The 24,155-nt window shown below is 46.3% G+C and overlaps 1 protein-coding gene across 1 annotated transcript in view; it reads right to left on the bottom strand.

Moving 5' to 3' along the window:
- The window catches only part of LOC121000742 (amiloride-sensitive amine oxidase [copper-containing]-like), a 49,191-nt gene extending 31,311 nt beyond the window's left edge, over nucleotides 1-17,880 (bottom strand). Inside the window, exon 1 of the mRNA XM_040431365.1 lies at nucleotides 17,813-17,880. The gene's annotated coding sequence lies outside the window, so the exon portion shown is untranslated. The remainder of the gene's footprint in view (nucleotides 1-17,812) is intronic.
- Between the last annotated feature and the right edge of the window lie 6,275 nt (nucleotides 17,881-24,155).

The following is a 24,155-nucleotide window of genomic DNA, read 5'->3' as shown; positions in this document are numbered from 1 at the left end:
CTGAATCAAGCTTACGGAGACTCTTACAAGGAGAGCGGCCGGTAGAGGAGTATTGCTCTGAATTCCGTAGGTGGGCTACGGATACCCAATGGAACGACCCGGCTCTCAGGAGTCAGTTCTGCTCTGGGTTATCCGAAAGGGTTAAGGATGCGCTTGCATTATATGAGACCCCCTTTTCCCTTGATGCGGTTATGTCCCTTTCTATCCGAATAGATAGACGCCTTAGGGACAGGTTGAAAAAACCGGAGCAATTGGTAACCCCTCCCAAGCAGCAGTTAGTCTGTACGGACTTAGACGAGCCTATGCAGCTAGGAGGAACTACTCGTCAGGTCCGTCCTCCTGAGGCTCGCCGTAGGCGTTGGGTTTGTTTTTTTTGTGGGGAGAGGGGTCATTTCATTAATGTCTGTCCTTCTTTCCTCAGAAACAAAAGACCGTCGGAAAACTACTAACCCCAGGCTGTGTGGAGGATGTCAGCCGGGGGGTATACGTTTCCTCCATACGTACATCGCAATTTGTGTTGCCAGCGGTTATTGTTTTTGGTGATAAGACGGAGACTATTTCTTTCTTTCTAGACAGTGGAGCAGGGGTAAATTTGATAGATGCCCATTTTGCCCGCACTTTGGGTTTGTCTCTCTGTACTTTACAGAGACCCATTCCCATATTCGCTATTGATTCTGCTCCCCTGTCTCAGAGAAACCTCACCCACATTGTTCATAATTTACACCTTCGGGTAGGGGACCACCATAACGAGATGCTTTCAGGTTATGTTCTGGAGGGGCTTCCCACTCCAGTAGTGCTGGGCCTTCCCTGGTTGGTAGCGCACAATCCAGTGGTGGATTGGCAGGCCAGGGAGATATTGGAGTGGAGTGAGCTGTGCAGAGAAAATTGCTTAAATAGCAATTGCTTAGTCGCCTCCATAACTACCCTACCTACATTTATTTCGGATTTTGAGGATGTTTTTTCTGAAAAGGGTTGTCAGAAGTTACCACCTCATCGTCCTTATGATTGCCCGGTTAACCTTATTCCCGGCGCAAAATTACCCAAGACCAGGTTATATAATCTTTCGGGTCCAGAGAGACAAGCCATGAAAGATTATATCTCCGAGACCTTGGCTAAGGGACACATCAGACCCTCTTCTTCACCCGTGGCTGCAGGGTTTTTCTTCGTTAAAAAGAAAGATGGGGGCCTGCGTCCTTGCCTAGATTTTCGCGAATTAAATCGGATAACCATCCGAGACCCATACCCTCTTCCTCTCATTCCTGACCTGTTTAACCAGATTGCGGGTGCTAGGTGGTTCTCCAAACTTGATCTTAGGGGGGCCTACAATCTGATTCGTATTAAGGAGGGGGATGAGTGGAAGACAGCTTTTAACACCCCTGGGGGGCATTATGAAAATCTAGTTATGCCTTTCAGTCTGACCAATGCTCCTGCCGTCTTTCAACATTTCGTTAATGACATTTTTAGTCATCTAATCGGCAGGTTTGTGGTAATATACCTAGATGATATTTTAATTTATTAGTCTGATCTGAAAACACATGAGGTGCATGTCAGACAGGTACTGCAGGTCCTACGGACGAATAAATTATATGCTAAAATTGAAAAATGTGTCTTCGCCGTTCAGGAGATACAATTCCTAGGTTATTTTTTATCTGCTTCAGGTTTCCGTATGGATCCTAGGAAGGTCCAGGCAATTTTAGATTGGGATCTTCCTGAGAACCTCAAAGCACTACAACGGTTCTTGGGCTTCGCGAATTTCTATAGGAAATTCATTAAAAATTATTCACTTATTGTAAAACCCCTTACTGACATGACTAGGAAGGGGACTGATTTTTCTAAATGGTCTGACGCCGCTGAAGTTGCTTTTTCCTCTCTAAAAGAGAGGTTTACCTCAGCACCTGGCAAATGGCGTCCTTGTGCTTTCTTTTCTAAAAAACTATCTGCAGCAGAAAAGAACTACAATTTTGTCAATAGGGAACTATTAGCTATTAAACTTGCGTTTGAGGAGTGGCGTCACTTTTTAGAGGGGGCAGTCCACCCCGTCACTGTGATTACGGACCACAAAAACCTTCTGTACCTCGAATCAGCTAAGCGTCTCACCCCTAGACAGGCTAGGTGGTCGCTATTTTTTACCAGGTTTAACTTTGTGATTACCTATCGTCCTGGGGCAAAGAATACCAAGGCTGAAGCATCTCGTTGTTTCCCTGGAGGGGGTAATGTGAGTGATCCTGTGCACATTCTTCAAAGAGGAGTGGTTGTTTCTGCGGTACACTCTGTTCTGGAGGGGAAGGTGTTAGAGGCCCAAGGGGACGCCCCGGTCTCTTGCCCCTCAGAGAAATTGTTTGTACCGTTGAACCTACGTTTCGCATTATTAAAGGAACATCATAATTCGGCACTTGCTGGGCACCCGGGTAGTAAAGCAACCTTGGAGCTATTGTCTCGTCGTTTTTGGTGGCCAAGGTTGCGTCAGGATGTATTGGATTTTGTGTCTTCTTGTTCTACATGTGCGCGCGCAAAAGTTTCACATACACGTCCTGCAGGGTCTCTATTACCACTCGTCATTCCCAATAGACCATGGACACGTCTGTCAATGGATTTTATCACTGACTTACCTTTGTCTGCGGGTAAAACAGTTATTTTGGTAGTAGTGGACAGGTTTAGCAAAATGGTACACTTCATTGCGTTACCCGCACTACCTAATGCTAAGACTCTTGCTCAGGTATTCGTCAGCTTCACGGGGTCCCCTCCGATGTTGTTTCGGATTGGGGTACCCAGTTTATTTCTAAATTTTGGAAAGCTTTTTGTTCCCGTTTGGGGTTACACTTGTCCTTTTCCTCAGCTTTCCATCCTCAGTCGAATGGACAGACTGAGCGTACCAACCAAAACCTGGAGACATATCTAAGATGTTTTGTGTCTGAAAACCAAGAGTTGTGGTCATCATACTTACCGTTAGCTGAGTTTGCCATAAATAATCATTATCAGGAGTCCACTGGCAAGTCACCATTTCTTGGTGCATATGGTTTTCATCCCCAATTCTGTACTTTCAAAGAGGGGGGGGGGTCTTCTGGGGTTCCCGAAGAGGAACGGTTTTCGTCATCTCTTTCATCGGTATGGCAGAAGGTGCAAGCTAACTTGAAAAATATGGGAGGTAAATACAAATGAATGGCTGATAAGAGACGGTCGCCAGGTCCGGACCTAGGAGTGAATGACTATGTGTGGTTGTCTACTAGGAATATTAAATTGTAAACTGGGTCCTAGGTTTATTGGCCCTTACAAAATTGTAGCCATCATCAACCCCGTGGCTTTTCGCCTGGAGTTACCTCAGACTTTTAAAATCCATCATGTTTTTCATAAGTCGTTACTCAAAAAATATGTTCCACCTCTAGAACGTCACCGCTGCCACCCCCTCCTGTTGTCGTGGATGGTAATCTAGAATTTCAGATATCCAAAATTGTTAATTCTCGTCGGGTCCGCCGCTCTCTTCAATATCTGGTGCATTGGAGAGGTTACGGTCCCGAGGAAAGAATGTGGGTTCCTGTGTCTGAGGTAAACGCCGACAGGCTAGTTCGGGTTTTTCATGCCTCTTATCCTGAGAGACCTGGTCCTGAGTGTCCGGAGGCCCCTCGTAGAGGGGGGGGGGGGGGGGTACTGTCACGAGGGTGTCAAGAACCACGCCTGACTCCGTTATACCTGGGGTTAGGAAGTCGCAGCGGTTGGCTGCACACTCTATGTAAGATAGGGCTGTTTCCTTATGGTAGCTTTCTGGGTTTGCTTTGCAAACCCTTTTGGCTCACTCAGGGATCCGTAGCTCCTTCTCCTCAGCTGTTTCTTGTCCAGCACTCCCAACCTCCTTATAGTCCCCTCTCACACTTATCTGGTTGCCAGATATAGAGCTTCCTGCCTGGACATCTATTCTGACCTGGAGCTGTGTTGCTGCGTTTTCTGGTAGTTGGTCCAGAACGCTACCCTCCGGATCCCTGTTGGACCTTTGTGGTCTATTGTGGTCGCCCACCTGGGTGTATGTGTTTGTCTGTTTTGTCTGTCCTCTCCCTGGTGTTTCCCTCTTAGTGACAGTGGTGCGGACTAGCGATCCCACCGGCCCGTTCACCATCTAGGGCTCATTTTAGGGAAAGCCAGGGTTTAGGCACGTGATCGCCGCACGGGTGAGGAACTCGTCTAGGGACGTCAGGGCAGTCAGGTGCCAGCCGCAAGGTGAGTTAGGGGTCACCACCTTTCCCTCTCCCTTGGGCAGGGCTTTCCCTTTTTCCTCCCTGTGCGTGACGCCGGTCATTACACACACTTTCATTTTTTGTGTGGCACTGTAGGGCTTCAGAAGTTGATCTACAAGATCCACCCCTCCCATGTGCCTGTTGTAGTCCATGATACAAACTGGATTGGGGACAGTGGTAGTGGTGCCTCGTACAGGAGCAGGGGCGCTGGCGTTAGTGTGAATGGTGGTCAGTACAAGGACGTCCCTCTTGTCCTTGTCCTTAACCACCAGCATGTTCTCCTGGAGGAGAACCCTACTTTCACCCATTCTCAGTGGTTGCACTACCAGGGAACTAGGGAGGCCTCTCTGATTTTTGCGCGCTGTGCGGCAAGCCACAGTACTTCTGGCAGCTAGGGACCTGATTAGGGGTATGCTGGTATAATAGTTATCCACATACAGGTGGTGACCCTTATCCAGCAGTGGGTGCAGTAAGTCCCACACAATCTTCCCACTAACTCCCAGGACGGGGGGGGGGGGGGGGGGGGGGGGGGGGGGGATGGGCATTCTGGGGGTTCTATCCGGGAATATTTCCCTTCATAAACGTGGAAATTGTGGGTGTACCCGGAGATACTGTCACAAAGTTTGTATATTTTTATGCCATACCTTGCCCGTTTGCTAGGCAGGTACTGGCAGAATTTAACCCTCCCTTTGAACAGTAATAGGGACTCATCTACACTGACATTTTTCTCTGGGTTGTACACCTCAGCAAACTTGACAGGCCTAAGGCCTCCTGCACACAAACTTTTTTTTTCCCCGTTTACATTCCGTTTTTTGCATTCCATATACGGAACCATTCATTTCAATGGATCCGCAAAAAAAACTAAGGTATTCCGTATGACTTCCGTTTCCGTATTTCCGTTTAGAGATAGAACATGTTCTATTATTGTCCGCATAACGGACAAGAATAGTACTGTTCTATTAGGGGCCAGATGTTTCTTTCCGCAAAAAACTAAATGCACATGGATGTCATCAGTATCTTTTGCGGATCAGTTTTTTGCGGACCACAAAATACTGAAAAAGCCATACAGTCGTGTGAATGAGGCCTAACTTTGAACAGACGGTCAATTGTTGGGTCGTTTTGGGGTGGGCACTGTGCCTCGTCATCGTAGTGTAGGAATTTCCTAATGGACTCAAGTCGCTTCCGGGTCATGGTCTGACTGTCTGGTAGAAAATGTCCGAACTCCAATATTGCCTAACGTTTGTTTTTTTTACTACGCCCATATGCAGCACGAGTCCCCACAACTTCATAATTTCTGCTGCATCTACTGGGGTCCAACCTAGGGCCGATGTAGGGTTCTGATCTATGAATTGTTGGGCGTATAAAAATTCACTACAGTGCTCTGCAAAATGCACGCATGCAGATGGTGCGCTCGTGCAAAAACCTAAACTCACACTAACTGAAATTTATACACCGTATATATCTAACTTACTACCACTAACTGCAGCTCTTTTTTCACAGCAAAAGAAATGTACAAAAAATCTAAAATGTGCAGATGCTACTGAGCACACTACTGATCGGTGCTCTGCAGCACACACGCACACAAGATCGTGCGTGCAAAATCTGTAGTATAAAAATTCACTACAGTGAACACTGGCTAAAAATTTTACTTATATCTATATATAGAACTCTATACATATTTATATAAAGCCCTAACTACTTTTCTCTTCTTTTTTAACCAAAAAAAATGAAAAAAATTGCCAAAGAAAATCAGCACAAATAATCCGCAGGTATGCACTGAACAGCACTTGACGGTCACAGCTTGCATGCAGAAAAAGTGCTGCAGAGCTGGAAAATGATTAAAAAAAATACCCAAAAAAGTGCACAGACCAAATGTCGTCCATAAAAAAAATGGATGTGGGGGACGACGGGGGGTTGGGTGGGAAAGGACAGGGACGGAGGGTCGTTTAGGGATCTGAAACAGCTGCAAAATGAAAAAAAAAAAAATCTGTGCAGCTATTCCAGATGTTCTTCTTTTCAGCAGGAAAGGAGTTAAAACGCTGTGGTGGTGCACCACAATTCCCAGCAAGCCACAAGCAGCACAGAACCTCTCTGCATGCAGTCACCAGCTAGAATGGCTGCAAGCAGGGAAGTTCTGCCTCTTCCTGTGCAGCTATAGCGCTGCCATTGGCTGGAGCGTTGTTCCAGCCAATAGCAGCGCCGGCAGGGGACCCAAAACACTGGTGTCCCCTGCCTGACCTAGGAGGAGACAGGTGCTGACTTGTTCAGCACCGATCACCTCCAGATGACACCCCACGACCCCCCCCTGCAGCTCGATGCGCATGCCCGAAGAATACAGCCAACAGCAGCGATCGGGGCTGCAGAGTGGCGGTTCAGCACCATGCCGCCCTTACCTGGCATGGTGCCATGATTCCCCCCCCGATCCTTCCCCAAAGCGCCGCAGACCTTGCGCTGTACATGTACGGCGCTGGTCCTTAATGAGTTAAACGAAAACATGGAGTGTTGGTAGGGAAATATGGAATCTAAGGAGAGAGAAGGGAAAGGGGGAAGGGAAAAAAAACATATGCTGTCAATATCAGTTTATATTCCTGGAAGCTTTAAAACATGATCCAATGTCGCCATGTTTTATAGAATTTGGCATCTATACCTCTCAAAGATGCTGTCAGATACTCCATTCTCATGACCTCCTGAATTTTGTTAATCCACATTGCTATTGTGGGAGCAGATGTTTGTTTCCACATGCAAGGGATGCGTGCTTTAGTGGCATTGACCATATTTCGTACCACCGACCTCCTGTATGTAGACATAGGAATCTCGCTATGATGGAGCAGGAAGAATGCAGGTGTCTTAGGAAGAGCATAGGGAGTAAATTTAGACGTGATGCGCCACACCTCCCTCCAAAAGTCGGCTAGCACGGGACACTCCCAAAAGACATGTAAAATTGTCCCTCTAGTTCCCCCGCAACGCCAACATAGCGGGGAGACTGTAGAGAAAAGAAAATGCAGCTTGGAAGGTACCCTGTACCATCTGGAGAGGACCTTAAAACCGGTTTCCTGGATGTTGTTGGCAATGGAGGTCTTATGTGTTAATGTGTATAGACGTTCTTTCTAAGTCCCAGGTCCCTTTCCCAATTGAGTTTATAGGTAGGAGAAGGTTGGTTAGACGGCGAGATGAGTAGGCCATATAGTCGAGACAGCGCATGTCTGATTACCCCCCTCGTATCACAGATTTGCTTAAAATCGGTTCTGCCTCTTGTGTACGTGGAGGCTGAAGGTAGCGATGTGAAAAAATTTTGCAGTTGTGATTGCCAACTCGACAGACCCATAGGGTCTGAGAGGTCATTGAGTGATTGAGAAGAGGGCCAAGAGTTGGACGTAATAAAGTGATGTGCTCTTAACCTATTGGCCCTTACCAACCTCCGGAACGGACCTTGATCCAATCCCGGAGGTTACCCAGAATCGGTGAAGGAGACAGAGAAATGTCCAGCAGCTCAAAGACAGACGATACTGAACGAAGTGTCGTTCCTATGGTGGGGTGAGTGCGTGCCACCAATGGTATATGGGATCCCAACCAAGGTGTTGTGGCTAGCAGAGTGGGCACGAAGGATTGCTCCACCGCTATCCATTGCTTATTCGGCTGGTGGCGACACCAATCTACCAACCTCAGCAGGTGTGTGGCACGTTGGTAGGAAATGAAATCCGGTAAACCCAGACCTCCGCGATGTTTGGGTCAGAATAGGACTGAACGGGCTATTCATGTTTTTTTTTCCTGCCCATATAAAATGTGTAAGGATGGATAATAAAGTATGAAAAAATTATCTGGGGATATGCTTGGGCATGGCTTAAGACATAATATTCTGGGGAGGATAATTATTTAGAAAATTGTGCTGTGTGATCAAACTGCACATTTCAGAGTGGCCTTTTATTGTGGGCAGTCTAAGGCACACCTGTACAATATTCGTGCTGTCTAATCAGCACCTTGATATGCCACACCTGTGAGGTGGGATGGATTATCTTGGCAAAGGAGAAGCGCTCACTAACAGATTTAGACAGATTTGTGAACAATATTTGAGAGTAATGGGTCTTTTGTGTATGTAGAAAATGTTTCAGATCTTTGAGTTCAGCTCATGCAAAATGGGAGCAAAACCGAAAGTGTTGCGTTTATATTTTTGTTCAGTGTATATTTATAACTCTTGTTTTCCCTTTATGGCGGTTTGGGTTTTGGGTTCCCATCAGTGCACCCATCAATTCCCTTTGTGTGTAGTGTGAGCCACACCATTTGTTTACAATTGTGAATAGTGTTTGAGTTCTTTCAAAAAGTTTGGTAGTGATATGCAGGGGCTAGTGAGAAAGAAAATAAGGTCATCCGTGTATGCGGCTACTTTATGCGGGGTTCCCTGAACCTGGATCACAGTTATGTCGTGATTGGCTCTTATGTGGCCTAGTAGTGGTTCTAGACAAAGAATGAAAATCAAGGGGGAGAGGGGGCACCCTTGTCTCGTACAGTTTTGTATTGAAAATGTCGCTGAAAATTGACCGTTCAACTTGATTGATACTGAACATACCCTGAATAGTGCAAAGATCTCTTGGCCAACTCCTGACCCAACGCCGTTTCGCCAGTAGATCTGGCTGCTTCCCCGAAAGAAGCCAGATCTACTGGCGAAACGGCGTTGGGTCAGGAGTTGGCCGAGAGATCTTTGCACCATTCAGGGTATGTTCAATTGTGTTCCTTCCATCTTAAACCTCAGTCTCCACAATCGCCTCTGTTGCATTGTGTTTGGGGCGTTGCTGCTATGAGACTCTGAGGTATGCTCTTTCAGCTAGTATTCTTTTTCCCTGTATTTTTTTGCACTGATCTCCCGGCCTCTCCTTGGGTCCTGCTCCTCATCTGTGTGTCCCGCCTTGTGCTGCCTGTTTTATAATACATGTATGTACTGTTTATATATGTTTACATTAAAGCTTTTTGGATTTTCATACATACGAAAGTTAGTTTCATTTTTTTGGTGATTATTATGACTCCTTGGGGGTCCGATGTTTTGATATCATTCTGTCCGGGTTAATATTGGTTGACCAACTTTATTGGTATATAAAACAAATACACATGGAAAAAGTATTCGAGTAATAACTCAATATAATTATTTTTTTTTTCCCCCAACCCCTCCCACCCCAGCCCTGTGATGCGTCCGCCCTAGATTCCCCTCCCCCTCAGAGAAAGCTCCCTAAAAGTGCACTGTTATGCCATTCATAGCACATTCATAACTGAGCAGCAATAAAGTAACCTTTGAAGTAGGGCAGATTTAGACCCCCATACTCTAGTGCAGGGGTGGCCAACCTTACAGACACAAGGAGCCGGGGAAAAAAAAAACGTATGACTACCAGGAGCCACAAGCTATACATTTACATGAGTCACCGTATTTTTCGCCCTACAAGATGCACCTAGGTTTTAACAAAGAAAAAGAAGAGAAACAAACAAATGTTTCATCTGATCTGAAGTCTGATAAAAATATTTTTTTCTTATTTATCATTAGCAGGGAAAAAATATATATATTTTTCGTCAGACTTCAGATCAGACTCCTAAATCAAATCCCCAATCCTCATCTGACCTCCAAATCAGACCCCCAAAATTAGACCCCCAATGCTCAGATCAGACAGCACAAATCAGACTCCCAGTGTCAGTGCTCAGATCTCCCCCCCCCATACTCAGATATCCCCCCTTCTCAGATCTGACCCTCATGCTCAAAAAAGACCCCCCATGCTCAGATCTGCCCCCCCCCCGAGACCCCCATTGCTCAGATCAGGACCCCCCATGCTCAGATCAGACCCTTATTGCCCAGATCTGACCCCCCCCCCCATGCTCAAATAAGACACCCCATGCCCAGATCAGGACCCCCCATGCTCAGATCAGAACCTCCCATGCTCAGATCAGAACCCCATACACAGTTCTATAATTGAAAAAAATCTCTTCCCCCTCCTGATCAGGCACTGGGCTCCTGCTCAGGCACCTGCTACTCTGCAAGTCTGACACGCTCTGCACTGTGACCTGATGAGCACAACGTCAGGTCATAGTGCGTGTCTCCACGTACTACATTCTCACACTGTGTGCATCAGGACGTAGTGGAGAGTGCGCTGGAGCTGCAAAGTAGCAACAGTACCCAATCAGGAAAAGAAATCTGAGCCTGGGGTAAAGAGTGAGCCGGCCTGACTGCTTCCCAGCTCCACAGCTCCAATTGCGGTAGAATCACCATCTTAACCAATGAGACTCGGTCAGCTCTAGATAGGGGGAGTTTCAACCAAATCCCTTTTTTTGCCCTAATTTTCGTTATCAATGGGATCAGATTGAGTTGCACAAAATTTTCAACCTTGGGCGATATTATCATACCCAAGTATTGAAAGGTGTCAGCAACATCCAGCTGGGTTATCAAAGCCTCCTTTTGGGATACCGGGTCTATTGGCATCAAACTGGTCTTCGACCAGTTTATATGTAGACCGGATACCTCACCAAACAATTTAACCAATCGGATAATTCTTGGGAGAGCCATTTCCATATGATCTATAAAAAAGAGGACATCGTCCGCATATAGGGAAATGCGATCTTCCACTCCTAGTGTTCCAAATCCTTTAATTTGATCGTCCTGCCTAATGGCCAAAGCTAAGGGCTCAATGTAAATGTCAAATAACAATGGGGATAGTGGACAGCCCTGGCGAGTTCCTCTATTTAGATCAAAGCTAGTAGTCAAGCTCCCATTGAGACTCAACTTTGCCGTAGGGGATCTATACAGTAATTTAAGGATATTTATAAATTTCCCCCCAAAGCCCATCCTGGCCAGAACCCTCCACAGGAATCGCCACTCCACCCTGTCAAAGGCCTTAGAGGCATACAGTGACAGGATGGAGCGAGCGGTCCCCCCAGGGGCCTGTATATTGGCAAAAAGCCGATGAAGATTGTGATGAGTGCCCTTATTTTGGATGAAGCCATTCTGGTCCGGATGGATAGTGGAGGGAATGACCCTGGAGAGCCTTGTGGCCAAGATTCTTGCCAGGAGCTTTACGTCTGCATTTAGCAGTGACATCAGTCTATAAGATTCCAAGTCTGTGGGGTCCTTGCCTTTTTTTGGAATTAATGTTATTACGGCTTCCATCATTGAATCCGTCAGATTCCCATCCTCCACCGATTCAGCAAAGACCCCCAACAATCTAGGGAGAATAATCTCCTTATATTTACTATACAATTCATATGGGAGTCCGTCTGAACCGGGGGTGGGAGTTGCCCGAGCATGATTTAATTGCCCCTTCAAGTTCCTGATTGGAGAAGTCCACCTCAAGTGCTTTCTTTTGAGCCAAGGTAATAGTTGGAAAAGCAATACCATCGAGGTACAGATGTGTCATCGCTACCGCTCCCTTATTTCGCAATTCGTTACTAACTAAATGCGATTTTATCTCCCACAGTCTATAAATACACACCAATGCCAGTAGATGGCAGTGTTGCGTTAAAGTTAATATCGCTATCCGGCTCCTGATACAGCCCGTAGTCATCCCGACACTATACAGGAGCCGGGCGATGGCACCTCAACTGTATATGGTGTTAAGTCAATGGGGACGGATCCGTTTACATTGACACAATATTGGTGCAATTGTAAACGGATCCGTCCCCCATTGACTTTCAATGTAAAGTCAGGAGTCCCTATTAATATACCATCGGATCGGAGTTTTCTCCAATCCGATGGTATATTTTAAGTTGAAGCGTCCCCATCACCATGGGAACGCCTCTATGTTAGAATATACCATCAAATTGGAGTTAGATCGTGAAAACTCAGATCAGACAGTATATTCTAACACAGAGGCGTTCCCATGGTGATGGGGATGCTTCAAGTTAGAATATACTAAGAACTGTGTACATAACTTCCCCCTGCTGCCTGGCAGCACCCGATCTCTTACAAGGGGCTGTGATCCGCACAATTAACCCCTCAGGTGCACGGTTAATTGTGCGGATCTCAGCCCCCTGAATGGGAGCTGCCAGGCAGCAGGGGCTAGAACCCCCTCTCTCCCCAGTATTAAAAGCATTGGTGGCACATGGTCCGTCACATGATCTTTTACCATGGTGATGGATCATGTGATGACCGGAGTGACGTCACCACAGGTCCTTTTCCTGCACACAGCAAAGAAGAAGACAGAAGAGAAGCCGGGCTGCGCAATCAAGTGGATTAAGGTAAATTAAATTATTTTTTATTAATTTTTAACCCCTCCAGCCCTATTTTTAACCCCGCTAGCTGTTCACCAGAGTGCTTTTAATACTGGGGAGGGAGGGAGGGGGGGGCCGCACTGGCCACCAATGCTTTTAATACTGGGGAGGGAGGGAGGGAGGGGGGGCCGCACTGCCACCGATGCTTTTAATACTGGGGAGGGAGGGAGGGGGGGGCCGCACTGGCCACCAATGCTTTTAATACTGGGGAGGGAGGGAGGGGGGGCCGCACTGCCACCGATGCTTTTAATACTGGGGAGGGAGGGAGGGGGGGGCCGCACTGGCCACCAATGCTTTTAATACTGGGGAGGGAGGGGGGGGGGAACTCGTATTCATAGTTTTTTGGAATATTTATAGCAAGTATGGGGAGAGTTCTTTCTGAAACGTTTTATAATATGTATTCGAGAATCCATGTGGGCCGGGAGCTTTGTTATGGGGTAATTTTTTGATAACTCCTAAAATTTCCTCCTCCGAGACGGAGGAGTTTAGATCTGCCAGCTGGGCGCTGGTTAGGCAAGGAAGATTTAGGGAAAGAAGGAATTTGTCCATAGCCTCTGTTATCTGAGGGGAGGGATCTGTTGATGGAGAGATGTTCTATAGAGATTCATGAAACCTTTTAAAGGAATTTGCTAATCCATAAGGTTCTGCGATTTTCCATCCTGATTGTGGTGATGCAAGGAACGGAATTTTAGCTTTAAAAGCCCTTTCTTTTAATCTGTGAGCTAAGAGTTTCCATGCCTTTGCCATCTTGGGATAGTAGAATGTGTTTAGGGTTTTTAAACGTTTTTCATGTCTGTATAGCAGGCAGTCTTTTAGTTGAAGTCTCAAATCTTGCAATTGGCTTGCAGTATGGACTGAGGGGTTAGCCTTATTTTGTGACTCTAAGGACTGGAGCTGACTCAATAAGTTGGAAGTACGTTCCTCTCTTTCTTTTTTGGCGGTGGAGCAAATTTTAATAAATATTCCTCGCATGAATGCTTTGTGGGCTTTCCATAAGGAAAAGGGATTCGATACAGAGCCCTCATTTATTTGAAGGAATTCCGTTAATATTTAGGCTGTTTCATTAGGTGAGTGTTGTTGCGCCTTGGAGAGTAAGGGGGTCTGATGTTATTTTCGCTAATAGAGTGATTGGCGCATGATCGGACCATGTTATCAGTTTAACTGAGGAGTGAGTTGCATTTCGTAAGAGGGATCTGTCAGCTAAAAAGAAATCTATTCTGGAATATAAATTATGAGCATTTGAGAAAAACAAATAATCTCTTTCTCTGTCATGGTGGATCCTCCAGACATCGAATAGATCTTCTCTCAATAAAAGGGAAGCCATAGCAGGGGAATGATCTCTGTGTTGAGTTGTAGAGTCTAAGAGAGGATCCAGCACGACATTGAAATCTCCCCCCACAGAACCAGGCCTGGTTTTATCGAGTTCACATTATTCACTATTCTCCTAAAAAAGGAAATCTGATGTTTATTTGGAGCATATAGAAATACTAGGGTGTATGTCACATTATTTATGGAGGCCACAAGGATAATATATCGGCCATTCTGATCTACAATGGATTTATTCAGCAGAAAAGCTACCGAATCTTTTATTGCTACCATTACACCCCTCTGTTTCTTGGGGTAATGGGAGTGGAAAATATGGGGAAAATGGATATTCTTCAACCTATGAGCATCTTCTTCTTTTTTTAAGTGAGTTTCGGTGGCACATAATATATCGCACTTTAGGGCTCTCGCCTCCTTCCACAGCATGGATCTTTTAAATGGGCTGTTCAGGCCCTTAGTGTTAAGGGCAACTACTTTAAGAACCATTTATGAACTGGTTCACGCTGTGAAAGCATAAACTATTGTTAGATGGGTAATACAGTACGGAGTTTTAATACTTTTAATACTGGGGAGGGAGGGGGGGGGCGCCACACTGGCCACCAATGCTTTTAATACTGGGGAGAGAGGGAGGGAGGGGGGGGGCCACACTGGCCACCAATGCTTTTAATACTGGGGAGGGAGGGGTGGTCTGCTGCCTGGCAGCACCCGATCAGGGGGCTGAGATCCGCACAATTAACCCCTCAGGTGCGGCACTTGAGGGGTTAACTGTGCGGATCACAGCCCCCTGTAAGAGATCGGGTGCTGCCATTTAGGCAAAAGGGGGCATAGATAGAAATATCACTACTTGGGATGATGAAATTAGATATCAGGTATATAGCTATATACTGTATATCTAGTGTTCCATATAGGGTCAGTAGTGTATGGTATTTATTTATAGGGCGTCTCAGCCTACCCTGTTATTAACAAATCACTGTTAGGGGAATAAAAAACGTGCACAAGGACAAACCATAAATTAAAAAGAAGACATGAATGACAAAAGGCTGTGCGTATGTACAGTATGTCTTCAGATCTGTGACTGTACAAGTGGATTGGATTTTGATAACACCAGGTGTTATCTTGGGATCGCAGACTCACTGAAAGTAAAGTGTCCATCTTTTATTGTAATGTTGGCACTAACTCTATGGACAAAACAGATTGAATAAGATAGCTATTGTCCTGATTTTAGTTAATAAACACGTACTCCACCAGAAGCGCAGTGAAAGGCACCAGCAGTGAAAGGGTCTCCAGCAGGAAAATAACCTGCACTTTACCTGCACTACTGACTGTAGTTCCATGCGCCATCTGGTGTTCACAAACCAACATTGCACCCCCTAATTTTCTCAATGGCTATTTACGCGATTCGGGTTTGCTAATTGAATTGGAAGTCGCTTTGCGCTGCCGCGATTCTGAAGGGAGCGCTAGCGATGCTATATCTGTATAGCACTATATTCTAAATATTCGCGAATTCTCAAAGTGGCGATATTTGCGCAAAAAATTCGCTATTCGATTATTCGTGCTCAACACTAGTCTCCATGTCTTCCAAGTCATGGAAGGCAAAGATAGCAATGGTGGAGCCCAGGTCAGGTTTTCAGCACAGTTCATCCTGACGGCATCTCCCTGCCGCTCTCCATTCGTAGATATTTCACATCTACTATTTTTGTAAACTCTAACACAGAATTCCTTTTTTTTTTTTACAAAATTCACAGTCACAAAATGTAAATGATTCTACCCCAAAAAGTCATATTTTAGCACGTGTTCATACAGCAAATAATGGGTATTTAATAGGACTAATCTGTGTGGTTAGCTGCTGCAATTTCAGCATGGTAATGCCAATCTTCACGCTGCCAATATAAAGTCCACATATGGGACATTCTGCGCCATTCTTTGTATCCTACTGCCCACTGAATACAATATGAAGAGGAATGCCGGTGTAACGTTACATTACCCTACTTCGTGAGATTTCCCTACCTCCTAACTTCCGGTCGCACCGGAAATGACGTGAGGAGGCGTGCCGGAGTTGAGCCGATCTGCGCATGCGCAAAACGACGGTTTAGGGAAATCTCAAAGCGGAGTCCAGCTACACACCGGGACACTGTGCATGCGCCGGAGAGCCTCAGTAGGGAAATATGACGGCCCAGTGCGCAAGCGCGGCTAACTCCAGAACATCCATCCGATCTCCCTACCCCCACACTGCGCAGGCAGACAATATATATTATAATATATATATATATATATATATATATTAAGAAAAATGGCGGCACTGGCTCTAAGGGAGAAGGTGCGGGTGCACGTCCCAAGGGGAATAGACTTATAACCCCAATAAATGGATCCAGAAAAAAGAGCGGCACTCCGGTAGGTAAAAGCAAGTGAACCCTTTATTCACCCAGGTGGTGCAACATTTCGGCTCCAAGCATGAGCCTTCTTCAAGCCAGCTTGAAGAAGGCTCATGCTTGGAGCCGAAACGTTGCACCACCTGGGTTAATAAAGGGTTCACTTGCTTTTACCTACCGGAGTGCCGCTCTTTTTTCTGGATCGATCGATCTATATATATATACACAGAAAAATGGCCATCAGATGTCCCTACCCCCATACTGTGCAGGCGCAGAGACCGCATGGATGTTGTGGAGCTAGCCACGCTTGCGCACTGCGCCGTAATATTTTCCTACTGAGGCTCTCTGGCGCATGCGCAGTGTCCCGGTGTGCAGCTGAACGCCGCTGAGATTTTCCCTAAACTGTCGTTTTGCGCATGCGCAGATCGGCACAACTCTGGCACGCCTCGCCACGTCATTTGCGGTAGGGTAATGTAACGTTACAGCGGCAGGTTTGACCGCTATATATGCAGCGACATCAGCCCTTACTTTAGAACATCAGGCCGTATATAATATAGTCAATTATTCTATTCTGTGTCAGAAAATGAAAATAAAAACAGTTTACAGATCTCGTTCCAGACTAAAATTCTGCTTCCCTAAAGGCAGAACATTCTTATCCCTAGGACTAAACTGTAGCAACAGTCACAAAATTAAAAAGCAATGTCTGCAGACAGAAAAGTAACATTGTCACCCAAAATGCGACTTTTGAACACAGAATGTAACTACATGGTTTCCAAAGCCCAACATCTTTATCTTCCATCTGAGATCTCAGGACAGAAGGTACAGGTGAAACTCGAAAAATTAGAATATCGTACAAAGTCCATTTATTTCAGTAATGCAAAACTAATATGAGACTCATTACATGGAAAGTGAGATATTTCAAGCCTTTATTTATTATAATTATAATGATCACGGCTTACAGCTTAGGCTAGGTCTACACGACGACAATAAGTCACGCGACAGATCAACCACAACTACACTGCAACATTTGTCGCGCGCCATTTTTTATAATGGCAGTCTATGGTGTCGCACTGCAACAGGCGACATGCTGCGCCGCGACAGTTGCAGAGAAATCATCTCGAATGTCGCCTGTTGCAGCGCGACACCATAGACTGCCATTATCAAAATTATCGCGCGACATTGGTGCAACAAAATGTTGCGCGACAAAGTCGTCTTGTAGACCTAGCCTTATGAAACCCCGATGTCTCAATTTTGAGGTCCCCTTTTCTCAGGGGATACGGATTAATTAGCTGACACTATGAGCCGAGAACATTGAACCTTTTCACAAAATTCTAATTTTAAGCTGCATTAATGCAATTCCTTTCAAGTTTCATTACGGAAATAAATGGACTTTTGCACGATATTCTAATTTTTCGAGTTTCACCTATAGAGATAAATACGATGTCAGAAGGCAGGGTCATAGGGAAGACCCCAGCCCGAGCTCTAGCCCCTCTTCTCATGGGGTCGGTAGCAGCAGCACGGACTGCCTCTATGGTACATAGGATTAAAATCAGCCTGAGTCTGTGCGGTGACTACAACCATCATCATCCCGTGCCCCTGGGGTAGCGCTGATTGTCACCTCATGTCCCGGGAGGATGCTGCTTTATGTGGACTCACCTGCTGAGCTGGATGCAGCGCGCAGTCACCTGCCTCCTCCCTGGAGTCTGCGATCAGCACTGCAGCCCAGGCTTATTATACAGGGAGGGGGGGGAGATGAGTGACAGGAGGGAGGGGCCGGTGTCAATCATTCCAGGGGCCCATCCTACAGCTGCCAAAAAGAAATATTACTTGTTCCTTTTTCGGGCTCATGCACATGAATATTTGCAGTTGAGCACAGAATACAGCGTGCAGCACAGAACGGTATTGTTCTCTATATCAGATTGTTTCTCATTAAGCAGCTCATTGTGGTTGATAACCTGATCTGTTAAGGTCCCTACACGACGACATTTGTCGCGCGACAGATAGGGCGCAACATTTGTCGCGCAACATTTTGTCGCACCAATGTCGCGCGGCAATTTTTATAATGGCAGTCTATGGTGTCGCGCTGCGACATGCAACCTGCTGCGACTGCGACGCAATCTCGAATGGATTTTCTGCGACTGTTGCGTCGCAGTCGCAGCAGGTCGCATGTTGCAGCGCGACACCATAGGCTGCCATTATAAAAATTGCCGCGCGACATTAGTGCAACAAAATGTCGTCGTGTAGACGTAGCCTTACACAGGGGGCGACAGAGCAGGAGATTGTTGGGAAGGAAGCGTTCCCTCCCGACACTTGCCTGCTCTTTAACGCTGTACTTCCATGCAGTGATCTCCGTTGTATGGGGAGCAGCGATCACTACTGTCATTGTTCTTCCCCATACTGACTAGTTGTTTGCCGGCAGCAGATCGTGATCACACAGAACAATCTACTTCCAGCAAATGATCATTTTTATGTGCGCACAAACGATCGAATTACGGTACACGATGAACGAGCGTTTCATTCGTTCATCAGCCCACACGGCATCCACCGCAGCCAGTACGCCCAAGCGAGCAGCACGGTAACCTACGACAATATGTCTATCTTTATTTAGTTTTTTATCATGTTTCCATTTCTGAAAGCCATATATATATATATATTTTTTTTTACCGATGATCTTGTGTAGGGGCTCCTTTGTTGACATATTTATTGTTGCATTTTTTGGGTGCATATAACTTTTTTGATCATTCAATATTACACTTTTTGGGGGCAAGGGGACAAAAAAATGGCAGTTTTTTTTCATGGCATTCACCTGAGGGGATAGGTCATGTCATTTTTATAGAGCAGGTCGTTACAGACACAGCGATGCCTGATATGTCTATTTTAAAAAAATGTATGTTTCTATTAAAGGGTTTGTCTCATCTCAGACAATGGGGGCATATTGCTAGGCCCAAGTATTTATAATGACCCTCTGTACTTCCAGAAAATATAATGTCCCATTTTAGTGCCTGTATGATATTGCCCCCTGTACTGCCCTGGCTCGTATTATAATGCCCTCTGTAGTGCTCCGTCTATATTATAATGCCCCCTGCAGTGCCTATTGTATTATAATACCCCACTCTAGTGCTCTGGCCTGTATTATAATGTTCCCCAGTGGTGCTCCTGTATTATAATGCCCCCCCCCCCCCATAGTGCTCCAGACTGTATCCGCTCTGTATGGCCCCCTGTATTATAATATACTCCTGTAGTGCTCTGGCCTGTATTACAATGCCCCGCGTAGTGCCCTCTGTATTATATTGTCCCCTTCATTATATTTCCCCCCAGTATTTCATCCTGTAGTGGTGTAGGGCCCCCTCAGTAGTGCTGCCTGTATTATATTGCTCCCTGTAGTGACTATTTTAGTGCTGTACTGCTCCCTCAGTGCCCCCTATACATTATTGCCCTTCATAGTGCCCCTGTATTATAATGCCCCCTATTGTGCTGCCTCTCATCACCACCATCTGCAGGCAGCATAGTTTTATTATAATGCCCCATGTAGTCCTGTAGTGCCCCCTGTATGATAATGCCCCATGTAGTCCTGTAGTACCCCCCTGTATGATAATGCCCCATGTAGTCCTGTAGTGCCCTCCTGTATGATAATGCCCCATGTAGTCCTGTAGTGGCCCCTGTATTATAATGCCCCATGTAGTCCTGTAGTACCCCCCTGTATGATAATGCCCCATGTAGTCCTGTAGTACCCCCTGTATGATAATGCCCCATGTAGTCCTGCAGTGCCCCCTGTATTATAATGTCCCATGTAGTCCTGTAGTGCCCCCTGTATGATAATGCCCCATGTAGTCCTGTAGTGCCCCATGTATTATAATGCCCCATGTAGTCCTGTAGTGCCCCCTGTATGATAATGCCCCATGTAGTCCTGTAGTGCCCTCCTGTATGATAATGCCCCATGTAGTCCTGTAGTGCCCCCTGTATGATAATGCCCCATGTAGTCCTGTAGTACCCCCCTGTATGATAATGCCCCATGTAGTCCTGTAGTGCCCTCCTGTATGATAATGCCCCATGTAGTCCTGTAGTACCCCCCTGTATGATAATGCTCCATGTAGTCCTGTAGTGCCCCCCTGTATGATAATGCCCCATGTAGTCCTGTAGTACCCTCCTGTATGATAATGCCCCATGTAGTCCTGTAGTACCCCCCTGTATGATAATGCCCCATGTAGTCCTGTAGTACCCCCCTGTATGATAATGCCCCATGTAGTCCTGTAGTGCCCCCTGTATGATAATGCCCCATGTAGTCCTGTAGTACCCCCCTGTATGATAATGCCCCATGTAGTCCTGTAGTACCCCCCTGTATGATAATGCCCCATGTAGTCCTGTAGTACCCCCCTGTATGATAATGCCCCATGTAGTCCTGTAGTACCCCCTGTATGATAATGCCCCATGTAGTCCTGTAGTACCCCCCTGTATGATAATGCCCCATGTAGTCCTGTAGTGGCCCCTGTATGATAATGCCCCATGTAGTCCTGTAGTACCCCCCTGCATGATAATGCCCCATGTAGTCCTGTAGTACCCCCCTGTATGATAATGCCCCATGTAGTCCTGTAGTGGCCCCTGTACTATAATGCCCCATGTAGTCCTGTAGTACCCCCCTGTATGATAATGCCCCATGTAGTCCTGTAGTACCCCCTGTATGATAATGCCCCATGTAGTCCTGTAGTGCCCCATGTATTATAATGCCCCATGTAGTCCTGTAGTGCCCCCTGTATGATAATGCCCCATGTAGTCCTGTAGTGCCCTCCTGTATGATAATGCCCCATGTAGTCCTGTAGTGCCCCCTGTATGATAATGCCCCATGTAGTCCTGTAGTACCCCCCTGTATGATAATGCCCCATGTAGTGCCCCCTGTATTATAATGCCTCATGTAGTGCCCCCTGTATGATAATGCCCCATGTAGTCCTGTAGTGGCCCCTGTATGATAATGCCCCATGTAGTCCTGTAGTGCCCCCTGTATGATAATGCCCCATGTAGTCCTGTAGTGCCCTCCTGTATGATAATGCCCCATGTAGTCCTGTAGTACCCCCCTGTATGATAATGCTCCATGTAGTCCTGTAGTGCCCCCCTGTATGATAATGCCCCATGTAGTCCTGTAGTACCCTCCTGTATGATAATGCCCCATGTAGTCCTGTAGTACCCCCCTGTATGATAATGCCCCATGTAGTCCTGTAGTACCCCCCTGTATGATAATGCCCCATGTAGTCCTGTAGTGCCCCCTGTATGATAATGCCCCATGTAGTCCTGTAGTACCCCCCTGTATGATAATGCCCCATGTAGTCCTGTAGTACCCCCCTGTATGATAATGCCCCATGTAGTCCTGTAGTACCCCCCTGTATGATAATGCCCCATGTAGTCCTGTAGTACCCCCTGTATGATAATGCCCCATGTAGTCCTGTAGTACCCCCCTGTATGATAATGCCCCATGTAGTCCTGTAGTGGCCCCTGTATGATAATGCCCCATGTAGTCCTGTAGTACCCCCCTGCATGATAATGCCCCATGTAGTCCTGTAGTACCCCCCTGTATGATAATGCCCCATGTAGTCCTGTAGTACTCCCTGTATGATAATGCCCCATGTAGTCCTGTAGTACCCCCCTGTATGATAATACCCCATGTAGTCCTGTAGTACCCCCTGTATGATAATGCCCCATGTAGTCCTGTAGTGGCCCCTGTATGATAATGCCCCATGTAGTCCTGTAGTACCCCCCTGCATGATAATGCCCCATGTAGTCCTGTAGTACCCCCTGTATGATAATGCCCCATGTAGTCCTGTAGTACTCCCTGTATGATAATGCCCCATGTAGTCCTGTAGTACCCCCCTGTATGATAATACCCCATGTAGTCCTGTAGTACCCCCTGTATGATAATGCCCCATGTAGTCCTGTAGTACCCCCCTGTATGATAATGCCCCATGTAGTCCTGTAGTACCCCCCTGTATGATAATGCCCCATGTAGTCCTGTAGTACCCCCCTGTATGATAATGCCCCATGTAGTCCTGTAGTACCCCCTGTATGATAATGCCCCATGTAGTCCTGTAGTACCCCCCTGTATGATAATGCCCCATGTAGTCCTGTAGTACCCCCTGTATGATAATGCCCCATGTAGTACTGTAGTACCCACCTGTATGATAATGCCCCATGTAGTCCTGTAGTGGCCCCTGTATGATAATGCCCCATGTAGTCCTGTAGTGCCCCCCTGTATGATAATGCCCCATGTAGTCCTGTAGTACCCCCCTGTATGATAATGCCCCATGTAGTCCTGTAGTACCCCCCTGTATGATAATGCCCCATGTAGTCCTGTAGTACCCCCCTGTATGATAATGCCCCATGTAGTCCTGTAGTACCCCCCTGTATGATAATGCCCCATTTAGTCCTGTAGTGGCCCCTGTATGATAATGCCCCATGTAGTCCTGTAGTGGCCCCTGTATGATAATGCCCCATGTAGTCCTGTAGTGGCCCCTGTATTATAATGCCCCATTTAGTCCTGTAGTGGCCCCTGTATGATAATGCCCCATGTAGTCCTGTAGTGCCCCCTGTATTATAATGCCCCATGTAGTCCTGTAGTAGCCCCTGTATGATAATGCTCCATGTAGTCCTGTAGTGGCCCCTCTATGATAATGCCCCATGTAGTCCTGTAGTGGCCCCTGTATGATAATGCCCCATGTAGTCCTGTAGTACCCCCCTGTATGATAATGCCCCATGTAGTGCCCCCTATAGTGCTGCCTGTATTATATTGGGGATAGGGAATAACTATTAGATTGGAGAGGGCCCTACTGCTGGAACCCCCACTGATCACAAGAACAGGGGACCCTACAGCAGGACCCCAACTAATCTTAATAGTTATTCCCTATCCTGTGGCTAGAGGATAACTTAATATAATTGGAATACCCCTTTAAAGCCAGCCTAAAGAATAACAATGCATACAACTTGTAATACTAGATGTAATACCCCCAACATCTATCCCCCAAGGGCCTTACACCAGTTGGACGGGTTCAGCCAGCTAATCTTGGCCACAGGGGTGCACCTAGCCTTTCTACTGCCTGAGGTGAAAACTGAAATGGTGCCCCCTGGTGTCAAATCCTCAATCCAACCCCTACCGCCCAACACTACTGTTAGAGACATATCTCTTACATCCAGTGATATGATCTCTGATTATACTTATTCTCTGTCCTCATTTTCTCCATTCTGCCCAAACCACCATGTCTCGTCTCTGCAGAGTTTACTACACAAACATTTCCGTTTCCATCATCCCCCCTCCCCCTGGTGTCCCATACTGTGCCCTCCAATGCTCACAAACACTATACTGCAAAAATAATAGTGCCATAAAGATAGTTCCATCCATCCGTCCTGCATAGTAATAGTGCTGCCCTTAGTAATAATAGCGCCTCCTACAACACCCCAATAACGATATACACCTATAGAGCCCAGAGTAGTAATAAGGCCCCCTACAGTGTCCACAGTAATTATAAAGTCCTCTATTGAGGCCTCAAGTATTTGTAAAGACTAGTGTTGAGCGCGAATATTAATCGCGAATATCGCAACTTCGATAATTCGCGAATATTGCGAATATAGTGCTATATATTCCTTATATCGAATATTCGTAATTTTCTCCATCTGAACACATGATTCCTTCCTGCTTAAAATGCTTGTGGGCCAATGACTCATTGGACCACAAGCAAGAAGCAGGGAGGAATCAGGAGTTTAGATGGTAAAAAATGACGAATATTCTAAAAAACTAATATATAGCACTATATCACATATATTCGTTTTATAGAATATTCTTTTTTTCCCCCCAATTAGTACAGTTATTGCCCTTCGGCATACTCCTCCCCGACAAGCGTCCCTGTCACCATGGGAACGCCTGGTGGTTAGAATATACCATCGGATCTGAGTTTTCACGATCTAACTCAGATCCGATGGTATATTCTAACCACCAGGCGTTCCCATGGTGATGGGGACG

The sequence above is a fragment of the Bufo bufo genome, chromosome 5 (assembly GCF_905171765.1).
Source record: "Bufo bufo chromosome 5, aBufBuf1.1, whole genome shotgun sequence".
NCBI lineage: Eukaryota > Metazoa > Chordata > Amphibia > Anura > Bufonidae > Bufo > Bufo bufo.
The sequence above is the reverse complement of the archived record's forward strand: the minus strand, read 5'-3'. Positions and strand labels throughout refer to the sequence as shown.